Here is a 10,258-nt window from a genome sequence, read left to right as displayed (position 1 = left end):
GGATGACTCTGGTGGCTTTATAAGAAGAGGAAGAGAGAACTGAGCTGGCATGCTCAGTCCCCTCACCATGTAATGCCCTATGCCACCTTGGGACTCTGCAGTGTCCCCACTAGTAAGAAGGTCTTCACCAGTTGTGGCACATTGTTACTGGACTTCTCAGTCTCCATAACTATAAAACATAAATTTCTTTCCTTTAGAAATTTATCAGTTTCAGGTATTCTAAGTAACAGAAAATGAATTAAGACGTATGGTTTGCGAAGTTTCTCCCATTCCATGAATTGTCTCTTCACTCTGTTGATTGTTTCTTTCTCTATACAGAGCTTTTAAGTTTGTTGCAATCCCATTAGTCTATTTTTGCTTTTGTTCCATGTGCTTTTGGGTTCATTAAAAAAATCGTTGCCCAAACCAATGTCAAGAAGCTTTTCCCTTATGTTTTCTTCTAGTAGTTTTATAGTTTCAGGTCTTACATTTAAATCTTTAATGCATTTTGAATTAATTTTTATATGTTGTTTGAGATAAGGTTCCAATTTTATTCTTCTGCTTGTAGCTATCAAGCCTTCCCAGCACAATTTATTTAAGAGATGGTCCTTTCCCTATTATGTGTTCTTGGCACTCTTGTCAAAGATCAATTGACTGTAAATGCATAGATTTATTTCTGGGCTCTCTATTGTATTCCATTGATATATATTTCAGTTTTTTTATGCCAGTACCATGCTTTTTTGATTACTATTGCTTTGTAGCATATTTTGAAATCAGATGGTGTAATATACCCAGTTTTCTTCTTCTTGCTGTAGATTGCTTTGGCTATTTTTGAGACCATTTGTGATTCCATAAGAATTTAGAATTGTTTTTTGATTTCTGTGAATTTCTTTGAATCTTTTCATTTATTTGTTTCTTCTCCAAAAATCTTTCTTCAATGTCTTATATTAGGTTGATGCAAACGTAATTGTGTGTTTTTCTATTATTTTTAATAGTAACAACTGCAATTACTTGTGCACCAATAGTTTCAGTGTATAGATCTTTCACCTTCTTGGCTAAATATATCCTATGTATTTTTTTATGGTATTGTAAATGAGACTGTTTTCTTAATTTCTTTTTCTCATAGTTTATTATTAGTGTATAACAACACAAATAAATTTTACATGTTATTTTGTATCTTGCCACTTTACTAAATTCATTTATTAGTCCTAACAAGAATTTGGTAGAGCCTTCAGGGTTTTCTATATATAAGAATATGTCATCTGCAAGCAAAGATTATTTTACTTTTTTCTTCCTCATTTAGATGCCTATACCTTTTGTTTCTCTCTCTCCTTTTTTGCCTAAATGCCCTGGCTAGGACTTCCAGGATGATATTAGAAAGAAGTGATGAGAGTAAGCATACTTGTCTTGTTCCTCATTTTAGAGAAAAAGCTTTCAACTTTATACCATTGAGTATAATATTAGCTAGAGGCTTGTCATATATGATCTTTATTATGTTGAAGTACATTCCTTCTACACCTAATTTGTTGAGTTATTTTTAAATCATATATTGAATTTTGTTAAATGCCTTTTTGCACTTGTTGAGATGCTTCTTATGATTTGTATTGCTTATCCTGTTAATATGATGCATCCTATTTATTGATTTGCATATGTTGAACCATACTTGCATCCCAAGGATAAATGCACTTGGTCATGATGTATGATTCTTTTAATGTAGTGTTAAACTTAGTTTGATAGTATTTTATTGAGGACTTTTGTATCTGTGTTCATCAGTGATATTGGTTTGTAGTTTTCTTGTAACAATAAAAATCAGAGCAGAAATATATGAAATAGAAATTATAAAATAATAGAACAAATTAATAAAACTAGAAATTAACCTTTTGCTAGATTAAAAAAGAGAGAGAGTAAATAAATAAAGTTATGAATTAAAAAGAAGAAAGTACAACTCATACCACAGAAATACAAAGGATTACATGAGACTACTGTGAACAATGATATACCACAAATCGAATAACCTAAAAGAAGTGGATAAGTTTCTGGAAACATTCAACCTATTAAGACAATTATGAAATGCAAATCAAAACCACAATGAGATACCATCTCACATCAGTTACAATGGCGATCATTAAAAAGTCAAGAAACAACAGGTGCTGGAGAGGATGTAGAGAAATAGGAACACTTTTACACTGTTGGTGGGATTGTAAACTAGTTCAACCATTATGGAAAACAGTACGGAAATTCCTCAAGGATCTAGAACTAGATGTACCATATGACCCAGCCATCCCATTACTGGCTATATACCCGAAGGATTATAAATCATGCTGCTATAAAGACACATGCACACGTATGTTTATTGCGGCACTATTCACAATAGCAAAGACTTGGAATCAACCCAAATGTCCATCAGTGACAGACTGGATGAAGAAAATGTGGCACATATACACCATGGAATACTATGCAGCCATAAAAAAGGATGAGTTTGTGTCCTTTGTAGAGACATAGATGCAGCTGGAAACCATCATTCTCAGCAAACTATCGCAAGAACAGAAAACCAAACACGGCATGTTCTCACTCATAGGTGGGAACTGAACAATGAGATCACTTGGACTCGGGAAGGGGAACATCACACACTGGGGCCTATTATGGGGAGGGGGGAGGGGGGAGGGATTGCACTGGGAGTTATACTTGATGTAAATGACGAGTTGATGGGTGCTGACGAGTTGATGGGTGCAGCACGTCAACATGGCACAAGTATACATATGTAACAAACCTGCACGTTATGCACATGTACCCTAGAACTTAAAGTATAATAATAATAAAAAAAAAAGGAAAAAAAAAGACAATTATGAAGAAATAAAAAATCAGAATAGACCAATACCAAGTAAGGAGAATGAATCAGTAATAAAAATCTCACCCTAAAGCAAACCCATGTCTTGATTGCTTCCCTGGTCAATTCTATCAAATATTTAAAGACAAATTATTACCAATCATTTTGGAAATTTTCCAAAAAATTGAAGAGAAAACTGATTTTTTGAAGCCATACTTTATCTTTCAATTATGAAACACCAAGATATATGTATCAACATACCTTGGTCTCAGTAGAGCCAATGCTCAAGTTTGAGGTCTTTTTATAGAGGTCTTTTTTTTAGAGGTCTTTTATACCCCACTGACCAGAAACTAAAATCTGGCATGTAAAAAAGTAAGCCACATACAAAGCATTGTTGTAAACAAATTAGTACAGGATGCCTCTAGGGGAGTTTTGGACTTCAAATAGCACATTATTAATGACAAGCCAGGACATTGCATCCTTCTCTTGACCAAGTGCCAGTCCTCAATTTCCAGGCGATCATGGAGATAAATATACAGCTAGCACACTTATTTAGTTCATCTTTATACAGTCAAAGTTGGATTTCTTTACCAGGCTCCAATAGCTACTCTACAACTAAGAGAATATAATCTAAGCAACTGCATATTTTCATTAGTTTTCTATACGATAAATTGAACTAGGCTGGAAGTTCAAATTTTTTTGCCATGCATGATTGATTATTTTACCAATGGAGAGTAGAAATAACAACAAATTGGTTTGGTGAACTTCCATGTAGTAGTACAACTTTGTCTTTGAAACCACTTGAATGAGTTTTGAGTACTACTTTTACTTTCTTTCTTTTTGTATTCTCTACTCCCCTCTTTACCCACTCCCCGCCCACACACCGCATGTTTTATTCTATATCTTCCTCTGTTTACAATTTTTTAATTTATTTTTTGACACAGGGTCTCGCTCTGTCACCCAGGCTGGAGTGCAGTAGCACCATCTCGGCTCACTGCAACTTCCATCTCCCAGGCTCAAGCGATTCTTGTGCCTCAGCCTCCCTGAGTAGCTGGGACTATAGGTGCCTGCCACCACACCTGGTTAATTTTTTTGTGTGTTTTTGGTAGAGATGGGGTTTCACATTGTTGCTTGTCTTGAATTCCTGAGCTCAGACGATCTACTCACCTTGGCCTCCCAAAGTGCTGGGATCATAGGCCTGAGCCACCACGCCCAGCCATGCTATATCTTCCTCTTTTTAAAAATAACTCACCACTACTCGTAGTGTTTGAGTTGGTGATCAAGATGTGAAAGGAATAATCTAGCTCCTTAATAATACTCAATTTAGCTGATACCATCAGAGAAACACATTGCCTAGATTATTTACTTCAAATTAAAACATCAGTCAGATAGCTTTTTAACCTCCCCTCCAGTTAATCTATCTTTGACTAAGAAATAAGGCAGAAAAAGACTCAAATTAAGATGAGAACACCAAAATTATTCCAGTGTCTGAATTGAGATAGTGGAGCATTCTGGAGAAAATTAAGCTAGTAATGTTTTAGGAAATTAATCAGGAGATGAACTGAAGAGATATAGATAGCAATATAGTGGGTCTTCAGCTACCATACTCTGGTATAAGTATATGCAGTTTTGCTCTTAAGCTGTTTATTGATGTGGCTTATAAAGCATTACATTCTAATTAACTTTTTTGTGACCTTTTAGAATTACTAGGCACATTAAAATAGGGGAGAGGAAATTACTATAGAAACATAATAACATTGTACTTATATATCATTTTCTACTAGTCATCAAATTATATTATATTCACTACTTTATAGATCTGTTTATCTTACTGTGTTCAGATTTCCTTGAGAGGGACTGTAGCAATTTCATTCTCTTCAAGATAATAGATACTCAAAAATGTTTCTTATATGCCATAATGGATATGAACATATTTTATGAACTTCAAGATGCTGCTAGGTATTACTATTAAGAAGCGAAGCGTAAGAAATGAAGATAAAAGTAATGTTTCGCTAAAATTATCTCTTGGGGCTCATATAAATTTGTCAAAATATAACTCAATAAAATAGCGTGGATATTTCTAAAAAGAAAGCACTCTATTCTCTGGGGAGGAAAAAGAAAAACTATACAACCCACTTTTATTTTATTTTTATTATTTTATTGATAGAGATGTTTAGGTTTATATTTCATGTGTCAGTTTTTACTCCAAAATGTTGATGTAAATATATTATTCCTCATTAAAGTAATGGAATTTTCTAACTAAATTAATAAATTATCTAAAGTAATAAATTTTCTTAATTTATTAAGCCAGCTGTTATTTTTCAGAACCCAAATATATTTATTGGAAAAAAAGTTGTTACTTTAATAGTTTTGTAAGAAGTATTGGTTATTTTCTCATATAGATAATGTGGCCATTATATATCATGTGTACTTAATACAGCTCTTTTTCTAGCCCTCAGTTCTTTACAAAATGCTAAATCAGACACTGGATCTCTAGTACTTAAAAAACGCCTGGCACATATTAGTTTCCAGTACGTATTTTTTGACAAAACTAATATAAAAAGTAGGACACTAGAAAAAACTTCTTAAAATTTCAAATATAATAAATAAACACAGGTTTTTAAATACAAAAAAGTTTTAAAATAATTTTTAAAATATTAAAAGTCTTTTATTGATCATCATATTTCTTGACAACAAAAAATTGAGATAAATTAGCTTAAAGAAAAATGTATTTACCATGACCATATGGTTAAGTGTTAGAAAATTCCTGCTAAAGGATTGTTTTAATTACTAGTTATATGTAATCTATGAAAACATTATAAATATATTTCAAATTTTCATAATTATTAAACATGAAAGTAAATTTTTTTGAAGGGTATCTTTGAAGGGTATATTTTTGTGATTGTCAGCCTATTTTATTTTATTTTGTTTTATTTTATTTTATTTTTTGAGAGGGAGTTTTGCTCTTGTTGCCCAGGCTGGAGTGCAACAGCTGATCTCGGCTCACTACAACCTCCACCTCTTAGGTTCAAGTGATTCTCCCACCTCAGCTTCCTGAATAGCTGTGATTACAGGTGCCCACCACCACGCATGGCTATTTTTGTATTTTTAGTAGAGATGTGGTTTCACCATATGGGCCAGGCTGGTCTTGAACTCCTGACCTCAGGTGATCCACCTGCCTCGGTCTCCCAAAGTACTGGGATTACAGGCGTGAACCACCGTGCCAGGCCAAGCCTCTTTTTAGTGTGTAATCAGATGTGGTAAAATAGCAGAGTGTCATGGCAATATAGTTTGTTTTCTTTTTTAAAAATAATTTTTTTTTTTATTTTTTTGGCTGGGCATGGTGGCTTGAGGTCGAGAGTTTGAGACCAGCCTGGCCAACATGGCGAGACCCCCGTCTCTACTTAAAATACAGATATTAGCCAGACATGGTGGTAGGCACCTGTATTCCCAGCTAGTATGGAAGCTGAGGCAAGAGAATCGCTTGAACCTGGGAAGCAGAGGTTGCAGTGGGCTGAGATCTCGCCACTATACTTCAGCTTGGGCGACAGAGTGAGACTTCATCTCAAACAAACAAAAAAATTAAATTGACGAATAATAATTGTACGTATTTGTAGGGTAATAATGATGTTTCACTACACAGAATGTTTAGTGACCAGATCAGGGTATTTAGAATATTACTTATCTCAAACATTTATCATTTCTTTATTTTGGAAATTTGTCACCTAGAGTGTTAGACTTTGTAGTTATTACTAATTGAAATATTAATAGTGATTTTCTGACTTTGAACATTATTTTATCACTATATTTCACTTATAGAAAGTGGAATCTTAGCTGACTTCTATGACTTCTATGATCTCAAAAATTCTATGATACTGCAATGAAAAAACATAAGAATCCTGGATATATTTTAACTTCTATTTATTTAAATGTTATTTTGGAATAATTTTAGATTTATAGACAAATTGCAAACATAGTACAGAGAGTTCCTGTGCTTATTTTCTTGATTATTAGACTTGTAATTGTTACTTACGTAAATACTACTGTGTGACTTTGAAACATTTATTTACTTCATACCTCAGTTTACTAATCTATAAAAAGGTAAATCTTACTGTATGACTTCTGCAGAAGTTTTAAGCTCTAAGATTTTATGATTTTAAATATACATCTCTCACATGTTTCCATTTGTATTTTAATGCACCTATACGATGTTTTGTGGGGTGTGTATGTGCATGAATAAATTATTCCCCTGCTTTATTAAGCCAACTGTTATTTTTCAGAACCCAAATATTTTACAGTGAACCTCAGTGTTAATATCTACAATGTAGCTTAATAGGCTTTGCTAAAGCATGTTAATTCAATAATACGCCTATCTGAATTCATACCCCAAACTATTCATTTCGGACTTTTTACTTTTGTGGCTTAAAACTTATGAATTTGCTTTTGTCCTATGGATTTACTTATTGCTTATCTGTATTACTTTTCATTTCAAAAAAATTTAGTGAAGACATCCTATATGAATTTAACTTATCAAAAAGAATTAAGGTAAAATAAGCAAAAAGGTTGAATCATAATGCACTTAATTCATAGCTAGTATCCATTTTATTTCATTCATAATATCTACATCTTTTTTACTTCTAGCGTTACATTTTAGTAATCATGATTTGAATTATTAATCTTTTACTTTGAACAAACTTTGCTCTGGTAGATATATTTTAAACCAGGGAGCTCCCACATTTCATAAAGTGTGTTTCATGAACCTCGGCCCCTGTTTCTAAAAGTTATGTGGGCAGGAGAGTGCTACTCCATTTGTGAGCTTTAGTTCACCCACAATCTGTTCCCAGCACCCCTCTTAATTGGGTCTGTGGGACACTGTCCCTAATGCATCGGAAGTTTCTCCATTCCACAGATCTCTCACTCCAACTTTAAATTGCTCTGGGAATTGGGGAACAATTCCAATAACTGCTGCATAACAAATATTTACTCTTCTACATCTATAGAATGTGGCCTCTCTTGCTGAGCCTGACCTTAATTCAGAATGCTGACATAAACACTAAGAAAAAGTACTTGGTTCTTCTAGGAGGTGGACATAATTTATCACTATAAAGTAAGTCCTGAATCATATGAAACTTATAATTAAACTCTATAAGTAAAGGTGCTATTCAATATGCATTTTAATTTGAATAATTTGAAGCAATATAGGTACCAATTCATTATCACCAAAATACAGCTGTGAATTATTAGTAGTATTTAATTATTACTTGTATTATGTTAATTAATCCTTAAAGCAATTTTGATACTCTCTATATTTTTTAGAATATTCTACAAGTAAAGTAATGCAGGTATGCAAATAAGAAAACCGAGGCTATAAATTGCAGGCAAAGAACTTCAAACCAAAGGCTTTGATTCTAGTGTTAGGCACTTTTCCACTATGCCGCCGATGTCATATATATTGAAATAAGTATTAGGTGATCCCTCTATGCTTATAGTGCATAAACTGCTTGTTATTTGTATAAGAGAGCAGATTATCAGTACTGAATGAAAGGTATATATTTTATAATTAAAGCCTGCTATGAAAGAATAAATGTGGCATACCAATGTTGTCCTGCTCGTGAATCCACAAACACTGCACAGGGAGGGAAATTACATGAGTCCAGAAAGTAACCTTTCACCTGTTTCAAAACCCATGTATTATGTGCAGTCCCTGTGTTAGACTTAGGTGTGGAAGAATGAGCAGAACAGACAAGCTCTTTCCTTAAGTCTCCTTTATCTCACAATATACAAGATAACCAATTTAAAGTGTCAGGAGCAGAAGACAGTGGATTTGAATTAATGTTTTGCTGTTCACTTCCTTTTGCATTTGTGACTGTCCCTTACCCAGTGTTTCCTATGGCTATTTCTGTACCTCACTTGAGGCATCTGAAGTAATATAAATAATTGCCCCTTTCTCTGGGTACTGTTGAAAGTATATTCAATTTGTTTTTGTGATCTCAATTTTTCTGTAGTTCTCACTGACCATTTACTGCTTTTGACATTTGATTTCTATACAGATTTTAATGCCACTTTTCAGGCAGCATAGTAATATGAAGACAGTAGACTTTGGATCTCTGCCTGTTATTAGACATGTGACCTTGGCACAAAACATGGCACATAGGAAGCTACAATAAAAGTTGTCTAAATAAATGCAGAGATTTTCCTTCCTTCCTTCCTTCCTTCCTTCCTTCCTTCCTTCCTTCCTTCCTTCCTTCCTTCCTTCCTTCCTTCTCCTTCCTTCCTTCCTCCCTCCCGACTTTACCCTTTCTTCCTTTTCTTATCTCCCTTCCTCCCTCCATCCCTTCCCTTCCACCCTTCCTCTCTTCCTCCCATCTTCCCTGCTTTCTTTCCTCCCTGACTCCTTTCCCTCCTTCTGTCTCTCCTTCTTAAAGCTGAATAATAAAAAACAATCTATTGCGGGCTCAGTTTTTTTGGCTTTAAGATTGAGATTGTATATTCTCTTCTTTGTCTTTCTCTTCAAAGTTTAAATATTTCTATTGTGTATCCTTAACTAAGTTTTTCCTGTAGTAAAGATTCTGTGAGTTGGATTTCTGACTCCTGATAATATCTGCTCTACACAAAACTTCCCAGTGACTATCATGTGACCAACAGTCAGTGTGGGGAAGAGTGGGTGTGCTACCATTCTCAAAACTGTTAGCCCATGCAAAACCTACACTTGTGATTTTCACCAAAATTACATCTAGTAGTGATGATGGAAAGATCAATTTTCAGGCCTAGTCTGTAATTAGTGACAACTCCACTAATCTAAGTGCTTTAATTCCCTGAATTACATTTCTACTAAAAAATCTTGTAACATCATCTTCTATGAGGTCAAATTTAGAGAACCGCTGAAGTCTAATGGGACAGGTGCTTACCCCACGCTCTGTGCTTTCTAGTGAGGGACCTCTTTTCCACCAAAAGAAATGCCAATTTTTCTGCCTGAGTTTAGAACCTTTCTATATGCACCTGTCAGACTTTCTTTCTCAGATGTGTTTCCCACCACTCTTTCCCAAAAACTCCCTTGTTCTGCCAGTTGGCTTACTCCTAACTTTGGTCTAAATTCTCACTTTTGAGATATCCCTTTTCCCTTTTAACCCTGTCTCATTCTTTTCTATACTCCCAGGGTCAGCTGAAGACTGAAACTCCGGACTTCTCCTTAGCCTAATTTAGTTCTCATAAAATTCTTCCTTCTGGGAAAAACTGTAATTTTCATGTAAGCTATAGAAAGTGACTATAAATTATTTTGATATGTTCTTTTCTTATATCCCTACCTAAATTGTGAACATTGTAATGACAGGCACTTTAAAAATGCTGCTTTTTAAAAATATGTGTTTCAATAATATTTTAAAAGAGTATTTAAAAATATGGTGTCAATCTGGAGTTTCTGTAAAACATCAAAGAATTATGCTCTTGAAATTT

This window comes from Chlorocebus sabaeus, chromosome 12 (genome assembly GCF_047675955.1).
Source record: "Chlorocebus sabaeus isolate Y175 chromosome 12, mChlSab1.0.hap1, whole genome shotgun sequence".
NCBI classification, from domain to species: Eukaryota; Metazoa; Chordata; class Mammalia; order Primates; family Cercopithecidae; genus Chlorocebus; species Chlorocebus sabaeus.
Note: the sequence above shows the minus strand (reverse complement) of the source record.